Below are 16,189 nucleotides of genomic sequence, written 5' to 3'. Positions count from 1 at the left end.
GGAATTAGAGGAAGTATTCAACGAGTTGAAGGAGCTTGTGACCCCATAAGAACAACAATGCCAATCAACCAGAGCTTCCACGGACTAAACCACTACTCAAAGTCTATACATGGTCTGACCCCGGGCTCCAACTGCATATGTAGCAGAGAATAGCCTTGTTGGGGCACCAGTGGAAGGGGAAGACCTTGGTCCTGCCAAGGTTGGACCCCCAGTGCGGGGGAATATGGGGGTGTGGTAAGGGAGATGTATGGGGGTAATACCTGTATGGGGAATGGGGAGGGGAGGGAATGGGGGCTTATGGACAGGAAACCGGGAAAGGGAATAACATCTGAAATGTAAGTAAAGAAATATATCTAATAAAAAAATTTTTAAAAAAAGTCTTTCTCCAATTCAATCAGTTCGGAGGCAGCACACCCCCTGGTTATCAGTTTCCATTATCAAATCCCTTATCTACATGCTGGATCATGAATTTTTACTTCTTCTGTATTAAAGATTGGAGATAAGAAATATCTTTAATAATTCTTCATTTTCTCCCTTCTGCACTGTCCAGTTCTTCCCAAAGGTGTCAAATTATATAGATCACAGAATCTATGCTCTTTTCCTCTACGCTCCAGCAATATTAAGAAATGGCCAACCCTGTCATCCTCTATTTTCCCCACTTTTCATCCCATGTCAAAAGTTAATGTGAAGGATAACACTACATGTCTTTCCCCAGTTGCCATTCCTTCCTTACGGAGGTAAGCTCTCTCTGAGCAGAGAGCAAGGCTTCAGTTGCATGTCTCTTTTGGCCACAGAAAAGGCCATACAGCTAACAGCATGGCCTGCTCACAATCCTGTCCTATGTGTGCTATTTTCAGGGTTGCAACATAATTCCTAGTTCATTATCCATTTGGGGAGCATCCTGTACGCAAATGGCAGGTCCCATTCATCAAGCAGATTAATTACTTCATACATAGAGGGTGATGACCACCGTGGGATTCCTTCCATGGACGCTCAACCTTCAGACAGCTCAGCCTCGGGTGTGTGGCTTATTGAAGCAGACATGCAATTATTCCCCCAAGACTCATGTTTGGCTCTGAAGGCCTAATTTGGGTGCCAAGCCTTGTGTGAGTTTTCCTGGGAGCCTATTTCTATTCACCCTAGATACAAAGAGGAATAACGGATTGAACAAATGCTCCCATTCAAGTCCAGTGTGACAAATCAATGAGTTCAGCAAGGTTCCAGGAGCCTGGGTGAGAAGCTACTTACATGAGCCAATGTGACTTAGGCAGCCACATCCCAGGTGACGATTCAGACAAGTCTCACTACTGGAGTACAACACCGCCATCGAAGAGTCTCCTCCTCCAAGAGAGTGCTGTTACTTATTATATCCTTGGGGAGGAGAGAAGCTTGTGAGCCTTTTCCCCACTCCATATGGGATCTCATACAGACAAACACAGCTGATATGATTCAGGATAGCAACAATCACACCCTGCTTGAAGGAAACAGGCACACACACAAAAAGCTTATTGCTTTTAACCAGAGAAGCCTACATGTGTTGCAGATGTTTTCTTTCTTTAAAATTATTTTTATTTTATCTTCATTGGTATTTTGCCTGCATGTATCTGTGTGTGAGGGTGTTGGATCTCCTGGAACTGGAGTTACAAACAGGTGGAACTGGAACTGAACCTGGGTCCTTTGGGAGAACAGTCAATGCTCTTAACCACTGAGCCATCTCTCCAGCCCCAACTTTGCAGATGTTTTATTCCTTGGCTTTTTGGAAGCCTTGAGCAGCAGCAGGAGGAGATGGTAATAGTGTCACGGCTCTCTTACACGAAGGCTTTGAGTACTATAACCCTTATCCCTTCAGCTCATCGGTATTCGGTGTCTTCTGTCGACTTCCATCATCCCATCTTGTCCTTGGTCCCAGTTGTTCTCTGGAAGTTCAGTTGCTGCTCATTGCTACTGCCACATACTGTGTCAGCATTCTTGCCTTTGTGAGGAAGGGAAAAGAAGGCACCAGCAGTGACAGCTGTCGTGAGATCCCAACCCGAAAGGCCTATTTGGTAGCTGTAACCTTAGCAACCTTACTTGCAGCTGTTACTAGATCACTCTGTTCTGCTAATGGCGAAGATCAAAAGTAGACAAGGAAAGGCCACTCCAGAGAAGACTTGGCACTGGCCTAAGGTTGCAATACCAGCTACCAAGCAGCCTGGTTATATGGTCAGAAAGCATCCAAGCAAATTCTGTACCTATTATGGCAGTCCTCCATGTAAATAATGGACTAAGTTTGTACCGATAATGGAGGAGTCTTTTATGCAAATGAAAGCTGCGCTTTCACCAATTACAGAAATCCTTTTATGCAAATAAAAGACTCTTTACGCTAGTAACAGCCCAATTCCTGGAGTATCAAGGAAAGTGCCCTAGGCAAAAAATATTATAAGGTTATCTGCAATTTATTATGGTTTGTGTTGGCGAGAAGTCTGGTTGTGCTTTAAGGAGCTAGAATTGTACTATGGCAGTGTGCGGATGTGGTAGCAGTGTAGCCTCCTCACTGCTAGGTGATGTTCTATGGAATGTTCAAAGGCGTCAGTTTTTTTTTTTTTATTTTAAGGCTTGTTTTATTTTAATGACTGATCTTGTGAGGCTACAGTGAGGTCACTATGCAAAGACGTGAAATAAGCTTTATTTCTTTGTCTCTTCCTCCTTGGACAGAGTCTTGATATTCTCCTCCTTCTTGGCCTGGAGGCGCTCCTCTCACGCGTTTTTGTGCTTCCCTGGTCTTAGACCTGTGAGCTTCACCCTGGTCAGCCAGTAGCTCCTTGCAGGCCTCCTCTGCCTTCAGTTTGTGGATCTGCTCCATAAGAATCCATTGGGTTTTTTTTTTTTATTAACTTGAGTATTTCTTATATACATTTCGAGTGTTATTCCCTTTCCCGGTTTCCGGGCAAACATCCCCCTCCCCCCTCCCCTTCCTTATGGGTGTTCCCCTCCCAACCCTCCCCCCATTGCCGCCCTCCCCCCATAGACTAGTTCACTGGGGGTTCAGTCTTAGCAGGACCCAGGGCTTCCCCTTCCACTGGTGCTCTTACTAGGATATTCATTGCTACCTATGGGGTCAGAGTCCAGGGTCAGTCCATGTATAGTCTTTAGGTAGTGGCTTAGTCCCTGGAAGCTCTGGTTGCTTGGCATCGTTGTACTTTTGGGGTCTCGAGCCCCTTCAAGCTCTTCGAGTTCTTTCTCTGATTCCTTCAATAGGGGACCTATTCTCAGTTCAGTGGTTTGCTGCTGGCATTCGCCTCTGTATTTGCTGTATTCTGGCTGTGTCTCTCAGGAGCGATCTACATCCGGCTCCTGTCGGTCTGCACTTCTTTGCTTCATCCATCTTGTCTAATTGGGTGGCTGTATATGTATGGGCCACATGTGGGGCAGGCTCTGAATGGGTGTTCCTTCAGTCTCTGTTTTAATCTTTGCCTCTCCCTTCCCTGCCAAGGGTATTCTTTTTCCTCATTTAAAGAAGGAGTGAAGCATTCACATTTTGATCATCCGTCTTGAGTTTCGTTTGTTCTAGGGATCTAGGGTAATTCAAGCATTTGGGCTAATAGCCACTTATCAATGAGTGCATACCATGTATGTCTTTCTGTGATTGGGTTAGCTCACTCAGGATGATATTTTCCAGTTCCAACCATTTGCCTACGAATTTCATAAACTCGTTGTTTTTGATAGCTGAGTAATATTCCATTGTGTAGATGTACCACATTTTCTGTATCCATTCCTCTGTTGAAGGGCATCTGGGTTCTTTCCATTTTCTGGCTATTATAAATAAGGCTGCGATGAACATAGTGGAGCACGTGTCTCTTTTATATGTTGAGGCATCTTTTGGGTATATGCCCAAGAGAGGTATAGCTGGATCCTCAGGCAGTTCAATGTCCAATTTTCTGAGGAACCTCCAGACTGATTTCCAGAATGGTTTTACCAGTCTGCAATCCCACCAACAATGGAGGAGTGTTCCTCTTTCTCCACATCCTCGCCAGCATCTGCTGTCACCTGAGTTTTTGATCTTAGCCAATCGCACTGGTGTGAGGTGAAATCTCAGGGATGTTTTGATTTGCATTTCCCTTATGACTAAAGATGTTGAACATTTCTTTAGGTGTTTCTCAGCCATTCGGCATTCCTCAGCTGTGAATTCTTTGTTTAGCTCTGAACCCCATTTTTTAATAGGGTTATTTGTTTCCCTGCGGTCTAACTTCTTGAGTTCTTTGTATATTTTGGATATAAGGCCTCTATCTGTTGTAGGATTGGTAAAGATCTTTTCCCAATCTGTTGGTTGCCGTTTTGTCCTAACCACAGTGTCCTTTGCCTTACAGAAGCTTTGCAGTTTTATGAGATCCCATTTGTCGATTCTTGATCTTAGTGCATAAGCCATTGGTGTTTTGTTCAGGAAATTTTTTCCAGTGCCCATGTGTTCCAGATGCTTCCCTAGTTTTTCTTCTATTAGTTTGAGTGTGTCTGGTTTGATGTGGAGGTCCTTGATCCACTTGGACTTAAGCTTTGTACAGGGTGATAAGCATGGATCAATCTGCATTCTTCTACATGTTGCCCTCCAGTTGAACCAGCACCATTTGCTGAAAATGCTATCTTTTTTCCATTGGATGGTTTTGGCTCCTTTGTCAAAAATCAAGTGACCATAGGTGTGTGGGTTCATTTCTGGGTCTTCAATTCTATTCCATTGGTCTATCTGTCTGTCTCTGTACCAATACCATGCAGTTTTTATCACTATTGCTCTGTAATACTGCTTGAGTTCAGGGATAGTGATTCCCCCTGAAGTCCTTTTATTGTTGAGGATAGCTTTAGCTATCCTGGGTTTTTTGTTATTCCAGATGAATTTGCAAATTGTTCTGTCTAACTCTTTGAAGAATTGGATTGGTATTTTGATGGGGATTGCATTGAATCTGTAGATTGCTTTTGGTAAAATGGCCATTTTTACTATATTAATCCTGCCAATCCATGAGCATGGGAGATCTTTCCATCTTCTGAGGTCTTCTTCAATTTCTTTCCTCAGTGTCTTGAAGTTCTTTTTTTTTTTTATTTTATTTTTTTTTTTATTAACTTGAGTATTTCTTATATACATTTCAAGTGTTATTCCCTTTCCCGGTTTCCGGACAAACATCACCCTCCCCCCTCCCCTTCCTTGTGGGTGTTCCCCTCCCAAACCTCCCCCCATTGCCACCCTCCCCGCATAGTCTTGTCTTGAAGTTCTTATTGTACAGATCTTTTACTTGCTTGGTTAAAGTCACACCGAGGTACTTTATATTATTTGGGTCTATTATGAAGGGTGTCGTTTCCCTAATTTCTTTCTCGGCTTGTTTCTCTTTTGTATAGAGGAAGGCAACTGATTTATTTGAGTTAATTTTATACCCAGCCACTTTGCTGAAGTTGTTTATCAGCTTTAGTAGTTCTCTGGTGGAACTTTTGGGATCACTTAAATATACTATCATGTCATCTGCAAATAGTGATATTTTGACCTCTTCTTTTCCGATCTGTATCCCCTTGATCTCCTTTTGTTGTCTGATTGCTCTGGCTAGAACTTCAAGAACTATATTGAATAAGTAGGGAGAGAGTGGGCAGCCTTGTCTAGTCCCTGATTTTAGTGGGATTGCTTCAAGTTTCTCTCCATTTAGTTTAATGTTAGCAACTGGTTTGCTGTATATGGCTTTTACTATGTTTAGGTATGGGCCTTGAATTCCTATTCTTTCCAGGACTTTTATCATGAAGGGGTGTTGAATTTTGTCAAATGCTTTCTCAGCATCTAATGAAATGATCATGTGGTTCTGTTCTTTCAGTTTGTTTATATAATGGATCACGTTGATGGTTTTCCGTATATTAAACCATCCCTGCATGCCTGGGATGAAGCCTACTTGATCATGGTGGATGATTGTTTTGATGTGCTCTTGAATTCGGTTTGCCAGAATTTTATTGAGTATTTTTGCGTCGATATTCATAAGGGAAATTGGTCTGAAGTTCTCTTTCTTTGTTGGGTCTTTGTGTGGTTTAGGTATAAGAGTAATTGTGGCTTCGTAGAAGGAATTCGGTAGGGCTCCATCTGTTTCAATTTTGTGGAACAGTTTGGATAATATTGGTATGAGGTCTTCTATGAAGGTTTGATAGAATTCTGCACTAAACCCGTCTGGACCTGGGCTCTTTTTGGTTGGGAGACCTTTAATGACTGCTTCTATTTCCTTAGGAGTTATGGGGTTGTTTAACTGGTTTATCTGTTCCTGATTTAACTTCGATACCTGGTATCTGTCTAGGAAATTGTCCATTTCCTGAAGATTTTCAAATTTTGTTGAATACAGGTTTTTATAGTAAGATCTTATGATTTTTTGAATTTCCTCTGAATCTGTAGTTATGTCTCCCTGTTCATTTCTGATTTTGTTAATTTGGACGCACTCTCTGTGTCCTCTCGTTAGTCTGGCTAAGGGTTTATCTATCTTGTTGATTTTCTCAAAGAACCAACTTTTGGTTCTGTTGATTCTTTCTATGGTCCTTTTTATTTCTACTTGGTTGATTTCAGCTCTGAGTTTGATTATTTCCTGCCTTCTGGTCCTCCTGGGTGTATTTGCTTCTTTTTGTTCTAGAGCTTTTAGGTGTGCTGTCAAGCTGCTGACATATGCTCTTTCCTGTTTCTTTCTGCAGGCACTCAGCGCTATGAGTTTTCCTCTTAGCACAGCTTTCATTGTGTCCCATAAGTTTGAGTATGTTGTATCTTCATTTTCATTAAATTCTAAAAAGTTTTTAATTTCTTTCCTTATTTCTTCCTTGACCAGGTTATCACTGAGTAGAGCATTGTTCAATTTCCACGTATGTGTGGGCATTCTTCCCTTATTGTTATTGAAGACCAGTTTTAGGCCGTGGTGGTCCGATAGCACGCATCGGATTATTTCTATCTTTCTGTACCTGTTGAGGCCCATTTTTTGACCAATTATATGGTCAATTTTGGAGAAAGTACCATGAGGAGCTGAGAAGAAGGTATATCCTTCTGCTTTAGGATAGAATGTTCTATAAATATCCGTTAAGTCCATTTGGCTCATGACTTCTCTTAGTCTGTCGACATCACTGTTTAATTTCTGTTTCCATGATCTGTCCATTGATGAGAGTGGGGTGTTGAAATCTCCCACTATTATTGTGTGAGGTGCAATGTGTGTTTTGAGCTTTAGTAAGGTTTCTTTTACATATGTAGGTGCCCTTGTATTTGGGGCATAGATATTTAGGATTGAGAGTTCATCTTGGTGGATTTTTCCTTTGATGAATATGAAGTGTCCTTCCTTATCTTTTTTGATGACTTTTAGTTGGAAATTGATTTTATTTGATATTAGAATGGCTACTCCAGCTTGCTTCTTCTGACCATTTGCTTGGAAAGTTGTTTTCCAGCCTTTCACTCTGAGGTAGTGTCTGTCTTTGTCTCTGAGGTGTGTTTCCTGTAGGCAGCAGAATGCAGGGTCCTCGTTGCGTATCCAGTTTGTTAATCTATGTCTTTTTATTGGGGAGTTGAGGCCATTGATGTTGAGAGATATTAAGGAATAGTGATTATTGCTTCCTGTTATATTCATATTTGGATGTGAGATTATGTTTGTGTGCTTTTCTTCGCTTTGTTTTGTGGCCAAGATGATTAGTTTCTTGCTTCTTCTAGGGTATAGCTTGCCTCCTTATGTTGGGCCTTAGCATTTATTATCCTTTGTAGTGCTGGATTTGTAGAAAGATATTGTGTAAATTTGGTTTTGTCATGGAATATCTTGGTTTCTCCATCAATATTAATTGAGAGTTTTGCTGGATACAGTAACCTGGGCTGGCATTTGTGTTCTCTTAGGGTCTGTATGACATCAGTCCAGGATCTTCTGGCCTTCATAGTTTCTGGCGAGAATTCTGGTGTGATTCTGATAGGTCTGCCTTTATATGTTACTTGACCTTTTTCCCTTACTGCTTTTAATATTCTTTCTTTATTTTGTGCGTTTGGTGTTTTGACAATTATGTGACGGGAGGTGTTTCTTTTCTGGTCCAATCTATTTGGAGTTCTGTAGGCTTCTTGTATGTCTATGGGTATCTCTTTTTTTAGGTTAGGGAAGTTTTCTTCTATGATTTTGTTGAAGATATTTACTGGTCCTTTGAGCTGGGAGTCTTCACTCTCTTCTATACCTATTATCCTTAGGTTTGATCTTCTCATTGAGTCCTGGATTTCCTGTATGTTTTGGACCAGTAGCTTTTTCCGCTTTACATTATCTTTGACAGTTGAGTCAATGATTTCTATGGAATCTTCTGCTCCTGAGATTCTCTCTTCCATCTCTTGTATTCTGTTGGTGAAGCTTGTATCTACAGCTCCTTGTCTCTTCTTTTGGTTTTCTATATCCAGGGTTGTTTCCATGTGTTCTTTCTTGATTGCTTCTATTTCCATTTTTAATTCCTTCAACTGTTTGATTGTGTTTTCCTGGAATTCTTTCAGGGATTTTTGCGATTCCTCTCTGTAGGCTTCTACTTGTTTATTAATGTTTTCCTGTGTTTCCCTAAGTGTGTTCATGTCTTTCTTGAAGTCCTCCAGCATCATGATCAAATATGATTTTGAAACTAGATCTTGCTTTTCTGGTGTGTTTGGATATTCCATGTTTGTTTTGGTGGGGGAATTGGGCTCCGATGATGGCATGTAGTCTTGGTTTCTGTTGCTTGGGTTCCTGCGCTTGCCTCTCGCCATCAGATTATCTCTAGTGTTACTTTGTTCTGCTATTTCTGAGAGTGGCTAGACTGTCCTATAAGCCTGTGTGTCAGGAGTGCTGTAGACCTGTTTTCCTCTCTTTCAGTCAGTTATGGGGACAGAGTGTTCTGTTTTCCGGCGTGTAGTTTTTCCTCTCTATAGGTCTTCAGCTGTTCCTGTGGGCCTGTGTCTTGAGTTCACCAGGCAGCTTTCTTGCAGCAGAAAAGTTGGTCTTACCTGTGGTCCTGAGGCCCAAGTTCGCTCGTGGGGTGCTGCCCAGGGGCTCTCTGCAGCGGCAGCAACCAGGAAGACCTGTGCCGCCCCTTCCGGGAGCTTCAGTGCACCAGGGTTCCAGATGGTCTTTGGCTTTTTCCTCTGGCGTCCGAGATGTGTGTGCAGGGAGCAGTCTCTTCTGGTTTCCCAGGCTTGTCTGCCTCTCTGAAGGTTTAGCTCTCCCTCCCACAGGATTTGGGTGCAGAGAACTGTTTATCCGGTCTGTTTCTTTCAGGTTCCAGCGGTGTCTCAGGCAGGTGTCCTGCCGCTCCTGGGCCCTCCCCCACGGGAGCCCAGAGGCCTTATACAGTTTCCTCTTGGGCCAGGGATGTGGGCAGGGGTGAGCAGTGTTGGTGGTCTCTTCCGCTCTGCAGCCTCAGGAGTGCCCACCTGACCAGGGTCTTGGGTCTCTCTCTCACCGGGTCTGGGAGCAGAGAGCTGCTGCGGGCCGGGATCCGAGGGTGTGGGACTTCCGGTCGGCGTCAGTGTTTACATGAGAGTACTGCAGATGGCTTCTTGGCTGGGCAGCCAGGGCACCAAGGAAGGGTCTAACAGTTGTTAATCAGGGAGTCAGACTATCCTGCCCCAACATTTTATATTATTTAGAGGAAAATAAATATCAAAAGAGATAATTAGGATGAAGGCTTACTACTAACATTAACAGTGATTCGACCACGTTTAACAGTGTTTGAGTAATATTTGGCTTCCATCCTACCTACGGCTTCCAGGGAGTGGTAGGCTCTTCTAATTTCAAATAACAGAAAATGATCTTAGAAAGTGTGCAAGGAGGAAACTTGGAAGTTGTATGGCTGATGTTCCAAATTCATTTGAAACTGCTCTGGGAACTGTCTGTTGAGGTGTCCTCCCAGCATCCCTCCAATGAATATCTGATTACAAGTCTTTCAGGTCTACCACATGACCGAAAAAGGCAAGCAACCCAAATGCCTATCAACAGGCAAATGCACACAGAGAATTATTCTGTCTGTTCAGTGGAATGGTATTCAGCCACAACACAATCACATGCTAACCAAGGGATGACCTTGAAGCATTGTGCTGGGTGAAAGAAGCCAGGCGCTAATAGCCATAGGGAGTGATGCTCTTATGTGAAAGCTCCAATTCTTCTCAAATTTGCAGAAACAGGAAGCAGATTAGGATTGGCTGGGGTGGAAGACAGTGACGAGAGAATGACGGCTGATGACCGCTCACAGTGGTGAGCTTTGGGGTAACGCACATTGTCAGAAGTGAGCAGCAATGGACACATCATTTACACACAAGGGAGATTTTCATGGTTGAAATTATTATATCTCAGAGATGTTATAAAGCATGCACATCAGTACGGATGCTCAGAGTGGGGCTCAGATCACGATTTTTCTGAGCTGGCATTAGAAGCTTCTCCCCATCCAACAGGGAGACAGCTATGACCACAGCATCAGATACTGCACCAGTGGAGGCTTCCCTCTGGGGCTGCTACCCCCACAGTCCAGAGTCACCAGAGGAAGTCTTCCAAGGGGTAATGATATTTAAAGACTCCTCCAGGCAGGAGCTGAAAACAAAGTCTCAAAAAGACAAATCTGGGGGCTGGAGAGATGGCTCAGCGGTTAAGAGCACTGACTGCTCTTCCAGAGGTCCTGAGTTCAATTCCTGGCAACCACATGGTGGCTTACAACCATCTGAAATGGGATCTGATGCCCCCTTCTGGTTTAAAGAGAGCAATAGTGTACTTATATACATAAAATAAAATAAATAAATCTTTAAAAAAAAAAAAAAGACAAATCTGGGCCAGCCCAAACCAGACAAGTCCACACCTGGGGAGGAGGCTGGACAGAACACCAATCAAGTCCTTGAATCAATGACATCTAAGCAAAGATTAGAATGCTGAGAGGGGCCCATGGGGTAGCAAGAAGAGCTGACAAGCAAAGAGACGAACACCAGTACCAAATCCAGAGGCCGAGGGGACCAGGGCTCACAAGGGGAAGACTTTGTCCACCCTGCCATGATAAACTCTTTCAAGAGTGCTAAGAACAAGTGTAACGTAAACATTTTTTTTGGAGGTAGGGTCTCATGTAGCCAAGGCTGGACTTAAACTCCCTATGTGGCCTTGAATTCCCTATTCTCATCCCTCAGCCTTCCAAGGACTGAGATTATAGACATGAACCAATCTTCCCAGCCAGATTTTCATCTCCAATACACCCTGAGTCTTGTGAGACACTGTGGCTGGCTACCTGCTGGTGGGAGGGACCCCATGGAAGCAGAGGAGGAGTCAGCACTGACCAGAACCATTGCACAGTCACAGCCTGGCATCTTTGCAGGTATCGGGTGGCTCAGAATCAGCACATCTTCTATAGAAAAGATTTTGTAACTCACAACTTTAGAAATACAGAAGATTCTGAACACTTCGCAATGAGTGCTTATAACACACATAAATGGCAAATCTCTTATCTTAGATATGTATATTAGTCAGGGTTCTCCAGAGTAAAAGAACTTACTGAATGAATATATATATCATACATAAAATATACAATCATATACATATGATATCTAATCACATATATGATTTATTAGAGTGGCGTATAGGCTAGTAAGCTAGTCCGGATAACTCAACAATAGCTATCTACCAAAGGAAGGATCAAGAATCCAGGAGTTGTTTAGACCACAAATCCGGATGTCTCAGCTGGTCCGCTGTATGTGCCAGAATCCCAAAGAAGTAGGCTCTATGCTAGAGAAGGAATGGACTTGCCAGTGAGAACAAGAGAAAGCAGACAAGCCCTTTATACAGACTGACAGCAGAAGGTGTGGCCCCTACCAAACGAGAATCTTCCCACCTCAGAAAAAACAGTCTCAGGTAAGCCAGATGGTGGTAGAGCATGCCTTTAACCCAGCACTCAGGAGGCAGGGGGGCCCTGAGAGTTCAAGGCCAGCCTGGTCTGTACGGAGAGTTCCAGGTCAGCCACGACTACACAGAGAAACCCTGTCTTGGAAAAGAACAACATAAAGTCTGGAGTAAAGGTGTATTTTCCCACCTCAAAGATCTTGATTAAAGGTGTTCCTTCCCAATTCAAATGCTATAATTAAGGAAAAACAATCCCTCACAGTTGTGCTCAGCCATCTGTGTTTTTGTTAATTCCAGATGTAGTCAAGTTGACAATCAAGAGTAGTCATTATGGCAGAGTCAGGTCTACGCACAACCATAGCTGGTCATCCTGGCATGGCCTGCAGTGGCAGGAACCCAGTATAACTGTCCTCTGAGAAGCTGCACCCAGCGGCCAATGGAAAGATGCAGACACTCACACCCATTAGACGGAGCTTGGGAATCTCATGGAAGAACTGGGAGAAGGACTGAGGACCTGAAGAGTACAGGGACTCCAGGAAGACCAACAGAATCAACCAACCTGGATCTTTGTGGGGCTCCCAGAGACTGAACCACCAACAGAGATGGAGCACCGACTGGATCTAACCCCATCTGTCCCCACACATGTAGCAAATGAGCAGCTTGGTCTTCATGAGGGTCCCCCAGTAACTGGAGCAGGGCTGTCCCTGAGCTTGTTGCCTGCATGCCTGTGGATTCTGTGCCTTGTCTGGCTTCAGTGGGAGAGGATTCTCCTAGTCCCTCAGTGATTTGATGTGCAAGGGTGGGGGGAGGGTGATGTGTTAGTGGAGGGGGATGACACTCAGAGGGGACCCCCCTTCTCAAAAGAGAAGGGGAAGGTGTAATGGAGGAAGGACTTGAATGGGGAGGGGGATACTAGGAGGGCAATTTAAAAAAATCATTATATACCACATTTAAAAATAATTAGTTGAGTACCTGTTATGACTTTCAGAATACACAAACATTTGAATTATCTTTGGCCCACCACTATGAAAATATCCATTTGCTTAAGTCTAAGTATACTTACTATTTTGCTATTTTGGGATTTTATATTCCCACAGAATACAACATATGTATATACTCTTGGAGTATGTTCTTATTTAAATATTATATGTGTAAACACATATGAACAAATCCTAAAGCTAAAGCTTGTTGCATTTCCCTGGAGGGAATGTAGCTGCTTAATTAGCACCACTCAAGAAACAAAGCATGATTACCACCCAGGGGTCTCACCAAAGTGCTCTTTTCCTCCTGACAGCAAAGAACTGCAATTCACGAAGACACGTTTATTTAAATTTAAATGTATTTATAAAAATTTGGAAGAGGAGGTGTAAAATAACACTGTTTATTGTTATTTTATTATTTTACTATTTATTATAGTTAAAGTAAAATAAAATGTTTACTGTGTAAAAGAGAAAGGAATAGCCACTGCAAGGCTACCCAACTTGACATACAATCATATCTCCTTATGTTGTGATTAGTTTCTAACTGAAGACAATAACCAAGTCATGATTACGTCTAACATAATATAACTATTCTTTGTATGACCACAAACACATTATACATTTAGAATAGGTAACGATGTCCCTTGAGGGACATTTTTTTGAGTATCTCAAACTTAAAAAAATATTATAACCACTGATAATCTTTTAACTGATGTTATAAGATAAGGAAATTGAGGGGAAAAATCACAAATATTTGTACAAACACATTCTTAATGAAATACAACAGAAACACTCATATCAGTTATAATCCTAATATCTACAACTGGTTACGTGGCCTTAGCTGGTAGTTACAATTACCTTTCTCTACTACTCATTCTGTATTTCCACCCGCTGCAGTCACCTCAGCAGGTCTTAGCTCTTTTCCTGGAGGAGTGACCGATACTTCCACTCCTGATGGGTCTGTGCCCTTTGTCATCCTGCTTGGATTAGGCTGTTGTGGTTTCCCATTGGCTTTAATCACAGGACATGGCAGCACCAAAAAACTCCCTAAAGGATCCCCTGTTCTGTTCTCCAGACATAGTCTTTCTCTCCCACTCCTTCTTGGTTAATCTGAGACAACCAACCCTCCTAAAACTGTTATTACTTTCTTAGATTTTTGGCTTCAAGTCATCAGAAGCTCAAAATAGTCAGAAGGAAGACTGAGCTTCCAGTTCACTGGAACATTTGTTTTGGCTCCTGTCACAAATGCTCCCACCTCTGGAAACAAAACTTCTAGGCCAGCAGAATTTAAGGTTCCAGAAACAGGAAGCAGAATTTTCCTAGTGAGTCACTTGGAGAGATAGTGAGTAGAACCATTTCCCTTCCACCCCTTGATTCCTGACCTTTGGATCCTGGCTACGGGAGAAACCGTACCATATGTTGGACAGTGATTCAAAGCTTATTTGGCCTTCTGGAGAACCCTAGCACGGTACTCCAGACTGCTGCCACGTAGTCCGCATTGTATTGTGTCTTCAAAAGGTCATTCCATCTTTCTATCAAGCCAGCTGCTTCAGGATGCTAGGAAACATAGTAAGACAAGTGGATTCCAGAACTGTGGGCTCACTGTTGTACTTCTCTGGCTGTGAAGTGAGTTCCTTGGTCAGAAACAATTCTGTGTGCAATACCATGATGGTGGGTAAGGTATAGTGTAAGTCCATGGACGGCGATTTGGCAGATGCTTTACATATAGGAAACGGCAAATTCATATTCAGAATAGCATCCACTCCAGTAAGAACAAAGCATGTTCTTTCCTTGGAGGAAGTTGTTTAATGTACCCAGCTTGTCACCAGGTCGCTGACAGGTCACCCTGGGGATTGGTGCCACACTTGGGGTTCAGGGTTAGGACTCTGCTGCTGGCATCCCTGGTACTCTGCAGCAGCTGGAGTCAAGTCAGACTTGGTGAATGGCAGTCCATATTGTTGAGCCCATGCGTATCCCTCATCTCTGTCACCAAGGCCATTTTGAACACGGGCTTATTGGGCAACGATAGGGATGGCTAGCCTAAAAAAATAAAATAAAAAAAGACTGTCCACAGAATAGGACAGCCTATGGAAAGCCTCTTCTGCTGAAGTCATCTTCTGATGAGCATTTAAATAGGACACAAGTATCTTCACATATCACCCATTTGTAGAGATGTATCCACACATTTCTTTCTCAGATATTTCTCTCCAAATTTCCAATCATGCTCTTTCCAGGTCCCTGATCATCTAGCCAACTCATTGGCTATAACCTACGAATCATTGAACAATTGTACATCTGGCTAGTTCTCCTTCCAAACAAAATGTATAAACATATATACTGCCCAAAGTTCTGCCTTCTGTTAAGATTTCCCTTCACCAGTGTCTTTCACTGAAAGGTTGTTCCTGAAAGGAGTTATAATGTTGCATCTGTCCACTTCTGGGTGGTGCCTGCATAATGTGCAGAACCATCAGCAAACCAGGCTTCTCTTCCTCTGTCAACTAATCATAGGATAAAACCCATGAGCCTATAGGCATATGCTTCACAGATGACAGCTTTATAATGGAATTAGAAACCATAGACATTTGGGCAACTTCTTTTTTTTTTCTTTTCTTTTTTTTTTTTTTTTTTCCGGAGCTGGGGACCGAACCCAGGGCCTTGAGCTTCCTAGGCAAGCGCTCTACCACTGAGCTAAATCCCCAACCCCGGGCAACTTCTTTGTGTAACTTGTTTGTACCTTCAGGACCTTCTTCAGCGGGATCGAATACATACCACTTCCATTTGATATTGGACTGCTGCTGAGTGTGTCCTACTTCATGACTCAGCAGGCTATGAAGCACACAGCTCATCTCTTATGGTAATTGAATGACCCATTGTAAAATGTTAAGTTTCCAGTAAGGCCCAATAATAAGCCAAGAGCTGTCTCTCAAAGAATAACTGTCTGCTGATGATGATAGAAACTTGCTCCCAAATCCCAAATGTCTCTTCTGTGATTCACTGACAGAGGCTTGGCAAAGGTTTGAAACAGTATCTCCCGTTGACACCAAGTACCATCCTGTCTGCTGAATCACATGGTCCAAGTGGTAGAGCAGCCTAAACAGTAGCCTGGACCTGTTGAAGAGCCCTCTGTCCCAGGTCCCACTCAAAGCTAGCAGCTTTCTGAATCACTTAGTTGGAGTAACACACTTAATTGAAGAATGTGCTCTCTCCAGAATCTAAATAGGTGATCTAAATGTTGGGTTTCTTTCTTGGTGTTGCGAGGGGCCAAGGTGCAATAACTTACCCTTCACCTTAGAAGTAATATCTTTGCATGCCCCACAGCACTAGACTCTTAAAGAATTTCACTGAGGTGAAAAGTCCTTGAATTTTGGTTTGAATCCTCTGATG

This window comes from Rattus norvegicus, chromosome 6 (genome assembly GCF_036323735.1).
Source record: "Rattus norvegicus strain BN/NHsdMcwi chromosome 6, GRCr8, whole genome shotgun sequence".
In the NCBI taxonomy this organism is placed as follows: domain Eukaryota; kingdom Metazoa; phylum Chordata; class Mammalia; order Rodentia; family Muridae; genus Rattus; species Rattus norvegicus.
Note: the sequence above shows the minus strand (reverse complement) of the source record.